Source organism: Macrobrachium nipponense, chromosome 24, assembly GCF_015104395.2.
Source record: "Macrobrachium nipponense isolate FS-2020 chromosome 24, ASM1510439v2, whole genome shotgun sequence".
Classification (NCBI taxonomy): Eukaryota; Metazoa; Arthropoda; class Malacostraca; order Decapoda; family Palaemonidae; genus Macrobrachium; species Macrobrachium nipponense.
In genome coordinates this window covers 6,192,875-6,205,156 of record NC_061091.1, presented here as the reverse complement: position 1 = coordinate 6,205,156, position 12,282 = coordinate 6,192,875, and positions in this window count along the sequence as shown.

The following is a 12,282-nucleotide window of genomic DNA, read 5'->3' as shown; positions in this document are numbered from 1 at the left end:
GGAAAAAAGTTAATGAAATGGTGGTAAGTGGAAGTGTAGATTTATTACTTGCAGTTGAACATCACTTTCCTTTTAGCACAATTAGAATCCCTTGGCCTGATTCTACCTGGGGAAAGATGGCCTCAAGAAGGCCAAAGAGCATTCACTGGTATCCTCGGGAGAAAACCATCTCCAAACCTTTTCAGTCCCTTTTCTATTCGACCTTCTGTCTCCTCTCATGCTCTCCAACATTGATGGCCTAGGTGTACACTCAGCAAGAATAATGAAGATACAGTTTTTTTAAATCTTCGGACACACATATATTGCTCAATATTGCGACATCTGGCAATTTTAGAAAGGGGAGGAGCTTCAGTCTTTTTGTGTTTGTTTGTTGCTTGACCTTCTATAACTTTCAAATTTCAATCATATTCTACGATTCTGAAATCATTGACACTTAAATGCAGTAGTAAGCTTTACATTATTCGTTCAAGTTGTAATTTGCAGCGACAGTTCTGAGCAAAATGAACATTTTTCGACATAACCTACCAACTATCCTTACACGAATGAATTTATGCCACCACAATGAACGGAATGCCTGTATAATAAGAAACGCGATCTTCCATAATGAAATCAAGAGTTAAATTGAGCAATGTCCAACAAAAAACGTTGTGAACAATATAGGAACGAATGCAATGTTAAGCAGAGAGAGAGAGAGAGAGAGAGAGAGAGAGAGAGAGAGAGAGAGAGAGAGAGAGAGAGAGAGAGAGTTTGCTATTGTGTAAGCCTAGGCCTATTTGTAGAGCTTACTTGGTTCATTATTTTTTTCTTTTAGAGGTTGAGTGATACTATATTTGTATAGTATGTTTTAGCAATGGAGAATGAGAGAAGAGAGAGAGAGAGAGAGAGAGAGAGAGAGAGAGAGCAACTATGGTGTTGGTGGTGGACTTGTGAAGCGAAGATGGGCGGAGATAGATGGGTCGGTGCACAGATTCCTGGGAGAGTGGGTAGACAGGGTAGCTTAGATCGCGCTAACATACTGCATACGTCTTGAGTTGATTCGATATATACATTAACAGAGACACCTAAAACAAGGTTGAGAAATTTAACCGAAGCTGCTGTCGCTCTACTTTCTTTATAGTCTCTATATATTTACTTTTAAAAATATATTTCATCCATTCAGGAAAAATCTGTGTAATGTAAATATATGTTACCCCCAAAAATCTTGATCGACTCCACAGGTGTAAGAGTTTCATATCCCGAAAACACACACACACACACACACAGAAATAAATAAATGTATTAAGATATCTTGAGCTTCTCTGAAAGCAACTCAACCTTATTAACCGTACAGGGTAAATCCGAATTGTTTGGAGTGGGAGTGGTCAGTAATTTTTCAAGTTGATAGACCACAGTAACCATGGTTACAATTTTTTTTTTTTTTTTTTTGTCTGCAGCTTTGTAAGTAACCAGCTATCCCTACGATTCCAGATAGAAAGACTTAAATAAGAAATAAACTGGAAATGACTGGGATTTAGAGGTAATTCTATCGAAAAGTATCCATTCCTATAGCAAAGACCAAGATCTATTCTCACACTGATTTTCTTAAATACTTGAGTTCTTTTAATTCATAAGTCGTCTTCATGATATACACTTACCAAGAAAACATGTAGAACTGTAATCAACGTTCTCTATCTTCCTTTTCCATGAAGCGCAACCTTGATCACAAGTTGTAGGCCTAGGGACTTAGGATAATTGTTGTTTATTTATACATTTTGATATTTTTAGGTAGGGGCATGATAACCATATTAGTAGAGAGCATACACAGACATTTAGTATATAATATATAAAAAATATATATATTATATATATATCAATATATATATAAAATATATATAATATATATATATATATATATTTCATATATATATATAATATATATATATATATATATATATAAATAATATATAGTATATATATATATATATATATATATATATATATTTAATATATATATATATATATATATATATATATAATATATATATATATATATATATATATATATATATATATATATATATATATATATATATGATATATATATATATATAAAACATTGATAGGTTGAGCTTAGGAAAATTTGCGGAAAAAAGTTACCCCTTTATTGCACAAAACATTTCAGATATATGATAATTCAAAATTACTGAAAATATACTTAATAAACAAAGGTAGCACGACCAAGTTTCGCTTAGATAAAGCACGTCATGAATAAATAGAAACATAAACAGCCATAAATAGAACAGTAAACTTCAAAAATTATCTGTAGTTATTACTGCAAAAGGATTGTTTTATAACTGATATAAAAGTTTCATTTCAGATAGTTGAATATATATACACACATATACACTCTCACACACCTAAACACTCAGTAACGGGTGGATGATCCCCTGTTATCTATAACAGTATCTAATCTACTAGGGACTGATTTGACCAAGGCATCGCAATATTCAGGGCCATTTCTTGTTGGTCTTAAGGATTCCCAGACTGATAAACAGTGACTGAACAAGGCCTCCTTTGATCGAGCATTTGCTCCATCGTATCTCCTGGACATCATTCCCCAAAGATTTTCGATAGGATTTAAATCCGGGGACTTGGCTGGCCAGTCTAACCGAATTATTCGTGGATGTTCCCTGAACCATTCCTGAACAATTTTGGCATTGTGGATGTGGAATAATGTATATTTTACTATGCAATTGCTGTACTATTCATTTCCATGTATTTAATAAAATCACCTATTGTGAACGCATCCGCATGTGTCGCCCTGTATTATGAACCCCGCACATGCGCATCAGGGCTGCCGAAGTGTGGAAATGACGTCACTAATTGGGGTTATCTTGTCCACATTGTGATTAGGTGTGGAGTGTGGAATCCACACATAAAAATTTCCACGCTTTTTACTTGAAAAGCGTATGCTAGTTAAAATCCAATAATAAGTTATGAAAATTTTTTACTATTCTATTTTATAAGTCTCACACAAATATCCATAAAAATAAAAAATTAGTTTTATCCTATTTAATTTGTGGATGCGTTTGGATGTTTATCAGATGCATAACGCTGACCGTTGATTCATTTGCACAGTGCAAACCAAGGCCTAGAATATAAACTAGATCTTGACCGTACGAACTGGCTGGCTCCAGCTCCAACCAGCCTCAGTTACCTATTCCAAATTATGTTCAATCTGGTCCTCTACAAAATCTACATTTATTCTTTTTCATAATGCTAGAGAGTATTCTTAATTTGCTAGTTTTGATGGTATATTTTCTTGAAAATTTTGTGAAATATATGCATACATTCATACTGCCATGTAGCAAATTATTTTTCAGCGATGCACTTTACAGCTTTGTAATACACATTGCAATTTTTGCTTGTGAAAATGATTAACGTGCCTGTATAATAAATTTGGTTATTCTAAAACTACGGTGACATAAACTTTTGAAAGGAACAGGCTTTAATGATTTCATAAGTGTAATTCGTCATACTAGCAAAAACTTAGCAAAAATCTAGCCTAGTTTACCAGTTTAGATGATAGAGCTCATGATTTCGTTGTCAGTTGATATTGCCCTAAATGAATGACTATATGTATATCAACGATAAAAGTGAGAAATTATATAATGCAGTGGTAATTAAATCCTCATGTAAAATTAAATGGTTCAGGACATTAGCCTAGATCCAGGACACGTTGCCAGTTTACTTTACTCTAAAAGATGAGACATAGTTATAACGTTGGTGCTTACTGTTATATTTGCAGCTTCAATTCTTTATGAAAGTGATTGTAATTATGTAATTGCAATGATACAATGCAGGGATAATTATTTTTTAAGTTCACTTGCGAGCATATAACCACAGTGTTAGTTGGCCCAAGATATAGGTCTAGTCATTATATTTATGGCAATAATGCCGGATTGAACATCATTAGAAATTTATCGTTATATTTCATTACGATGATGTGATTAAGATGCCTTATATATATAAACTTGTTGTAAAACACCTATGTTACTTTTTTCATCGTCAAATTAGATAAGTTTCATTCCAGTTTTTCATCATCAAATTAAAGGAGTACCGGCTGTTGTAGAGAAGTTTTTCTTCTTTTACCCACTCGTCAAAAAAAAAGAATAAAAATGTAACTAAATGTTTAGACAATATGAGCTAATAACGGAAAGGGTCAGTGTCTATCCTTGTATATCAGGTAAAAGAAAAAAAAAAAAAGCTTCTGGTTGGGAATTCATACCGCTAAGTTTGGAGCGCTTACAAGATCATGATAAACAACTTATACTACATACCTCAGAGTTCGATAGAGTTGGATATATTGCATAACTGGCAACTGTCTGTGACCGAGCGTGGATTTCCTTCGTGTGGATTCTGTGGAAATCTGGCAGCCCTGAATCAACGGTCAGCGTTATGCATCTGATAAACATACAAACGCATCCACAAATTAAAAAGGATAAAACTAATTATTTATTTCTATGGATATTTGTGTGTGATACGTATAAAATAGAATAGTACAAAATTTTCATAACTTATTATTAGATTTTAACTAGCATATGCTTTTAAAGTAAAAAGCGTGGAAATTTTTACGTGTGGATTCCACACTCGACACCTAATCACAATGTGGACAAGATAAGCCGTATTAGTGACGTCATTTCCACACTTCGGCAGCCCTGATGGTCATCAAAGTCCTTTGCCTGTGGCCAGAAATCAGCGCTTACCTGGCACAGACGACACGGACTGGGATCCTTACTTGATGGAGCGAGATCACCTTTGCTTTTGTCACAGACTAATTTTCTTCTCGATTTTTATTTTTTAAATTCCTTTTGTTCAACCATTAGAGTGTTAAAGATCAAAATGAAATCGATACTTAAAACTTCTTGAATATATTTTCAAAAATTAGCAAAACATTTAAAATTTTAGCTGGGTTTAGCATTACATTTCTGTATTTACCGAAATGTCAATCAAATAAACATAGTTCGTGGTCGTAGAGTTGACGAATCATGCAGATCCAGTCTTCTTTCAAAGGTTGAAGTGTAAGCACGTAAAGAATTGCAATCATTTTGTTGTATGTCGCCTCACCTGGTTGAACAGTGTTGCCGTTTCATGGGAATTTCCCACAAATCTGTGGGAAAAAAGACTTTCCGTAGGAGATCGAAGTTTGTCTTAATCTGTGGGAATTTTCATGTGAATTTATTACTTCTATGGGAGAAAAAAGTTTTCTCTCACTCTGTGGTATTTTTTATGGGAATATCTCAGTTTCAGGGAAATTTTTGTGGAATATTCATTATGATCGTCGTTTGTTTTAGAAGATATGAAAATAAGAGTCTATTGATTAAGTCAGCATGTCAAAATGTCTAAGAAAGAAAAATATATATATTTCTCAAAGTTTTGAGAAAAGTGTTTCCCGTACAAGGTAAGTTCGGGACTTAACCGTCCGTGTCTGAGTCTCTGCAACTCTGCGCCTGTGGTAGACTCGACAGGAACAAAACAAGTCTTTGTTTTGCCAGTGCCAGCCACATCGTCATTACATTTACACGCTTTGTCTCTTCTGTTGTCAATTACTCCATAATTGTTGTCTTACTGCTTTGCTGATAAGTGATTGTATTGGAAACTGACAAAAGATTCAAAGGTAAGACGGTATTTATTATGAAATTTAGTGAGTCATCGTGAAGTAGTAGACTTTTGGGTTTGGGGCCTAGACGATTAACTTTTAGTTCATATATGGGCTTATGAAAAGTTTAAGGAAATTTGTTTCTGTAACCTTAATAAATTCACCGTAATTTTCAAGAATAGCTTGTGCACTGCCAACTAGCTCCATTTCTATTTCTATGACTTTATGATCTTTATTTTAGGAATGAACAATCGCTCACACACACATGTATATATATATATATATATATATAATATATATATAATATATATATATATATATATATATATATATATGTATATATATACATAATATATATTACTTATGTGTGTATTTATTTATTTATTTACATATTTATTTATTTATTTAACCTTGGGGTCTAGGCCAGGATATTGGAATTAACGTTAACGCTTTGGTTTCTTTTAGGTTGGCTGCAAGCTGTGCCTGGTGACACAACCAAAGCACAATGTAGGATTTGTGAATATACTTTTCAAGCTCACATGAAGTCGACTCTTGGACATTCATTAGGAAAGAAACATAAGGCCAATATGAAATCAGTTGGTGTTGGGACTGAGAGTGAAGGCCAGCCATCGGTTAAAGATGCCTTACGTCCTATAGAGAAGGATCCTGTAAAAGTAGCTGAACTTCGTTTGGCAGTTTTTATTGCAGAGCATACTTCAATATTGTCTGTAGATCACTTAGGAGAAATTCTACCCAAATCAGATTCGAAGTCGGCTGTCCTTAAAGAGATAAAATTACATCGTACAAAATGTACTCGTTTGCTGAAACATGTGATTGCTCCATCATTTGCTAGAATGTTGAGGGAGGATATTGGGGAACATTTCTTCAGTTGAACTGTGGATGAGAGCACTAATGAAGACAATGTATCATGTTTAGCTATGACTGTACGTTATTAAACCGTTTTCATGTGAGGTCTGTGGAGGCATTACTCCAGATTAGGAGTAGTTTGGCACAACAGTAAAGACTTTGATCCTCCTTATGACATGTTAATGAATTTTTATGCCAGAGGCTCTGTAGAAGAGAAGGAAGAAGATTTTCTAGCTTCAGAATTGGACTTATTCGAGTAGATGACATTTTAAGTAAGGGATGAGAATATTTTATTTTATTGTGCTTTTATTTGGCAGAACTTCATATCATGCTATTAGCAACAATTTTATTTGTCATGAATCTGAATAACTAAATTTCTGTAACTTTAGTTGTGTGGATCAAAATTTCCTTAGAACTTTTTCTGTATGTATTCCTGATTTATTCGTATGACAGTTCCTCACTTTGAAAGAGCTGTTGCTTTGAAAGTAAAATATATCTTCGGTTTTTTGTCCTGTTTGCATATTTGGTTTGTGTGTTTTATGCAATCAAGAAATAAACGATCGGAAATGTCGTGGGAATTTTCATGGGAATTTCCTTTTGGTGACGTGGGATTTGTGGAATAAAAGATTTTAATCCGTGGTAATTTCGTTTTAACAAAACGGCAAATAGTAAAGCTTTATATTACAATTTATTTAATTGAATCAAGGTAAGATATTCCATATCACTTTACAAAATATATCTCTCAGATTTTATCTAATTTTTTATTTTCCATATAATAATCAGCTTCAGAAAACAACAGAGAATTTCTCTTCTGTGTCTTCAAATGGTCCACTTCTCACGATGATCACCTATGAGTCTCGGACGACGAGAAGGTTATTTTGCTTTTGTTTGCTGTCTGGGAGATAGTCATTTGTCTTTTCTCAGAAACTGCTGTTAGGTAACACAGTAAGGCCTCTCTCACTTTACAGCAATTTGAGTTTAGAGAGGAGAAAGACTTAACGATTTCAAATTGTATCCAATTAAAGCTTTGTAGAACAAAACTTTAAGACATAATGAAACCAAACCATTGTAATCAAGTACTGGGACCAGGTTTGCTTCTAGTACATTCATAAACAATTAGACAGTTTGTGCAAGTGAAGTTCACGGGAACAAAAGTCTGTTATGAAAGTGAAGTCAGGCAGCAGCAAATACATGAATATATAATTTGCAGTACATTTGAAGTTAGGAAAACCTTTCTAGAATATGTCCAGGTATTCAAGAATAATACCATTATTTCATTTTGCAGGTTTTATTGCAACAAGTCCTCTTCAAATGATGCAATCTATGCGCAAAGCGACCGTAATCTACAGTCGGCCAACTGTTCCTTCTCGCTGCCAGGAGATGCTTCGTCTCTCAAAGGTATCGAGGATAACGTCTTGAGACCTTCGTTATATCCAAAATGAGTCAGTGACACGGAATCTCCATCTCCCTACTGAGCATCAGTGAAGCTCCTGGTGCTAGACTGCATAGGGAACGCACTGTAGTACTAAGGCTTCACAGTACTACTCTAGCTCCCTCTTGTTGAGTGACTGTAAGAACCCGTCATTTTTCTCCAGGTAAGTTAATCATTAATGGGCAAAGTATTTTGGAATATTGTTCTGAGATCTGCTCTAGTGGCAGGAAAAGATATTGCATTCTAATTCGTTTGTATCTCAATTACTGGAAAGCATTTTGTTAACAAACCATCGGCAGGAAAAGGCTGGCCTACATTTCTCTCTCTTTAGGGCTTTGGAACGATACAGAGAACTGTTAAAAGGTGGCTACCATAAGAAAGTAATTTTGATTTCGATTTAATTGGAATGAGATCGTTCTCCAAAAAAGGACTAGATAATGGAAATACCTGTTAAATCACTAGGCTAAGCCTAGTGCTTGCAGGACCAAGAATCTTTTCTTTGTTGTTGCCATCGTTATAGGCTATTATTTTTTCTTCTTGGCTTAACGATTCTATAACTTTAACCATACAGAAACCATATTCATTTATTGGAAATTATGTTATTATTACAAAAAGGTCTAAATGATGTTATAACATATAACAAAACGAATAATATGAGGCATAAATCTAGCTTAAGGTTCTACGCTACAGTATATATATGTATATATATGTATATATATATATATATATATATATATATATATATATATACATATATATCATATATATATATATATATATATATATATATATATATATGTGTGTGTGTGTGTGTGTGTGTGTGCATATGTATACATATATATATATAATATATATATATATATATACATATATATATATATATATATATATATATATATATTTATATATATATAGATAGATAGATTTATGTTTCCAGCCTATACACATATGGTTCGATGGTAACATACATTTAGCCAAGATTTGTTACCCAAAAAATAAAAAATTTTCTACATCGAATACCATAATACAATTTGTCTGTTATGATTTGGTTGAATCAGTAAAGATAATAGAAGAGACTTGTTGACACAATCAGTACCATTTTAATGATGGACAAAATCGTTTATACTTCATAATATGTAGCACATTTTATTATAATGTTTATAATGTTGCAATTATAAAATAGAAGTCACCTTTGCACTTATGAGCCACAATAATATGCTAACTATATAAGACATGTTAACACAAAAAACATACTATATACTGCTAACAAGAAAAACTAATCACCTATTTAGTATTCGCAGTTTCTGTTGTTTTCATAGCCAGTGGTCTGGTTAAGCTGCTTTAATAATAATAATTTAATGATAATAATAATGATGGCTGCAAGGCTCTGCTTTGCCGCCCTGGTGGAAGAACTCCGAGCTACGTGGTACTAGTGTCAGATATTAACACTTCTAAATATTATTGAACCTCTATTTATGGTATTGCCATGTCTACCTAAACCCAGCATTAGTGAGTGAGTGGACAGGTGGATTGAATAGAATAGAATCCATGAACTAAAACTGGAATTACGGGTGTTCCAGGAAAAGGTACGTGAAACCAGAGGTCGCTCCGTTTAAATGGAATACAATGTTTTTCTTTCTGGGAAGAAACATTTTTGATGTTCAACTTTCAAAATAATTCTTTAGAAGTGAGACAGAGTGGGACGTGTTTACTTTATCGAGGTCGAAATGTTTTCCAGTATAGTTGATGCTTGAAGTGCTGAATATTTAACCTAATAATTAGAAGAAGCATTGGGGTCACTAAGGTGTAACTCAAGTTCTATTGTATACTAATTATGTAATTATATTGTTTATTTTGAAAAAGTCAAGCATTTTCCTTATTTGTAATGTTACATAATTTGAGTTTTGATATGCGGTTATCAATTGAGCTAAAATTGGTCTTACCGTGCATTAAATAATGAATATTATATAATGTATATATATATATATATATATATATATATATATATATATATATATATATATATATATATATATATATATATATATATATAGACACATGGGTGTGTGTATCTAAATCTAATAATAATTTGCAGACAGCTGAATAATGTAGCCACATTATTTGGCAAAATAATGATGTTCCGTTGATGTGGGAAAGGGTAGCTACGTTATTCTTGTTTGCTGGACCGATATACCCTGAATTTATCTGCAAAAGCACAAGTACTTAATGAAACTAATAGGATAAAAAACTTATGAATTATGATAAAGTTGAAAACTTCAAGAACATAGCAGACAAAGGAGACAGAAATAGCCTTTTTTTTTTTTTTTTTTTTTTTTTTAGCATTGAAAACAAGCTATTTTATTTTCAAGAAATAGGCCTTGTTCTTCTTTGTTATGACTTCCATTTCATTACTAGCTGCGCCTAAGTACACGACGTCATCCTGGCATAAGGGTCATCTCCCTCCCTCATAACCTACAACCCCCCCTCCCCCGCGTTCCCTTACTCAGAGCTTGGCTCCCGGGCTAACTGGCTTTAAGGATTCAAATTCAAATTCAAAAAAATTTATTGACAAAGATTCATCAAATGGGATGTATTAGCATGCTAATGCAACCCCAACAATTAATATAATTATTACAATGCTCTTTTATCTATTCCAAGAAAACCTATTAACAATTCTTTTTGTGAAATTATTATTCAAGACAAAACAAACTTGTTCAGTAACATTATTAATAGAAACATTTCTAAATTCCCTAAGGTTATCACATTCTAACATATAATGATGCAGAGTATGCGAGTATGCTTCACCACATAATTTACAGGGTATACCATCACCATCCATATATTGCCAACAATAATTATACCCCAACCTCATTCTCATAACAAAAGTATCAACTTTCGAAAGTACCTTACCATATGTAACTTTAGTGTTTTCAGTGACAAACAAATAATGCCCCATACTGACGCTGCCCTCTTCCAAAACCTTTATAGCCTTTTCTGTCCCTCAGACCTCTCTTTTTATTCTCATTCCTCTTTTTATTCTCATTCCTCTTTTTATTCTCATTCCTCTTTTTATTCTATTTAGGCTCATAGAGGTTTCTATGTCAATGTAAGGCTTTCGTGTGGCTTCCTTGGCCAGATTGTCAGCAACTTCATTTAATAAAATACCAACATGAGATGGAACCCAAAAGAACTTTACAGTCAGTCCTTTCTCCTGAAGCCGACAAACCAATCCTTTACAGAGCACAACCACCTCGCTACTACTGGGAGTTTTGCTATTTAAGGCTAGCAAAGCACTCTGCGAATCAACAAACACAAATATATCCTTTATTTTATTAACAATCATTTTGAGGCCCTCATGTATAGCATGTAACTCTGCTGTCGTAGATGACGTTTCACCTTCAAGCCTCTTAGACAGCGTTGCATCCTCACTAATATCATTTTCATAATACTCACGAACAACCACACCACAACCAGCTTTATTACCATTTACAGAGCCATCACAATATATATGAATGGTATTACACCTAGATAACATATTCAGTTAACTAAGAAAGGACTGTCTTAACACACATGTATTACACTCACTCTTTTTATAGTCCAACTTACTTATACATATATTTAACCTACAACACAACCACGGCTTTGGACATTTTACTCTTTCCAGATGAACACACTATTTAACAACGTCATATTTTAACAATATCCTATATAGTTTTCTTAAATAACCATTAGGTCTGTTCGAGATCATAAAGTTACCAGACATCATATCAATGGCCTTTTTTAAAATCTCTTCACCCCTCCTTATACTGTGGACAACTGCAGCACAGACTATTTCTTGAACTCTCTCGGAGATACTTGGGAGATTCAACTCCATTCTCATGATTTCTATGCGCGTGCTCATGGGACAGCCTAGTATTATGCACATTGCTTGATTTTGTATTATTTCTAACTTCTTTCATTCTCTCTCCGGATAGCAGATTAACACCGGGGATGCTTAGTCAATAACTGATCGAACTGTGCTTATGTACATCATTCGTAATACAGGTATACCGGCACCATTGCCTCTATTAGCCAACACCTGCAAAGGTCTTAATTTTGCCAGGCAAATATTTCATCCATACTTTTGTGAAAGCCAATGTACGTGCCAAAATATTTATACGTTCCTACCATTTCCAATTGCCTCCCATTAAATGAGATCACATTTTTAATTGGATAACGTGATTGGATTTTACTTTTACTCTCATTAATAACTAATCCCATGTGTAAGCATAAAGTATGTAGTTCAGCTAAAGCCTCTTTCTCATCTGTGCACTGGATCATTATGTCGTCAGCGTATATTACAACT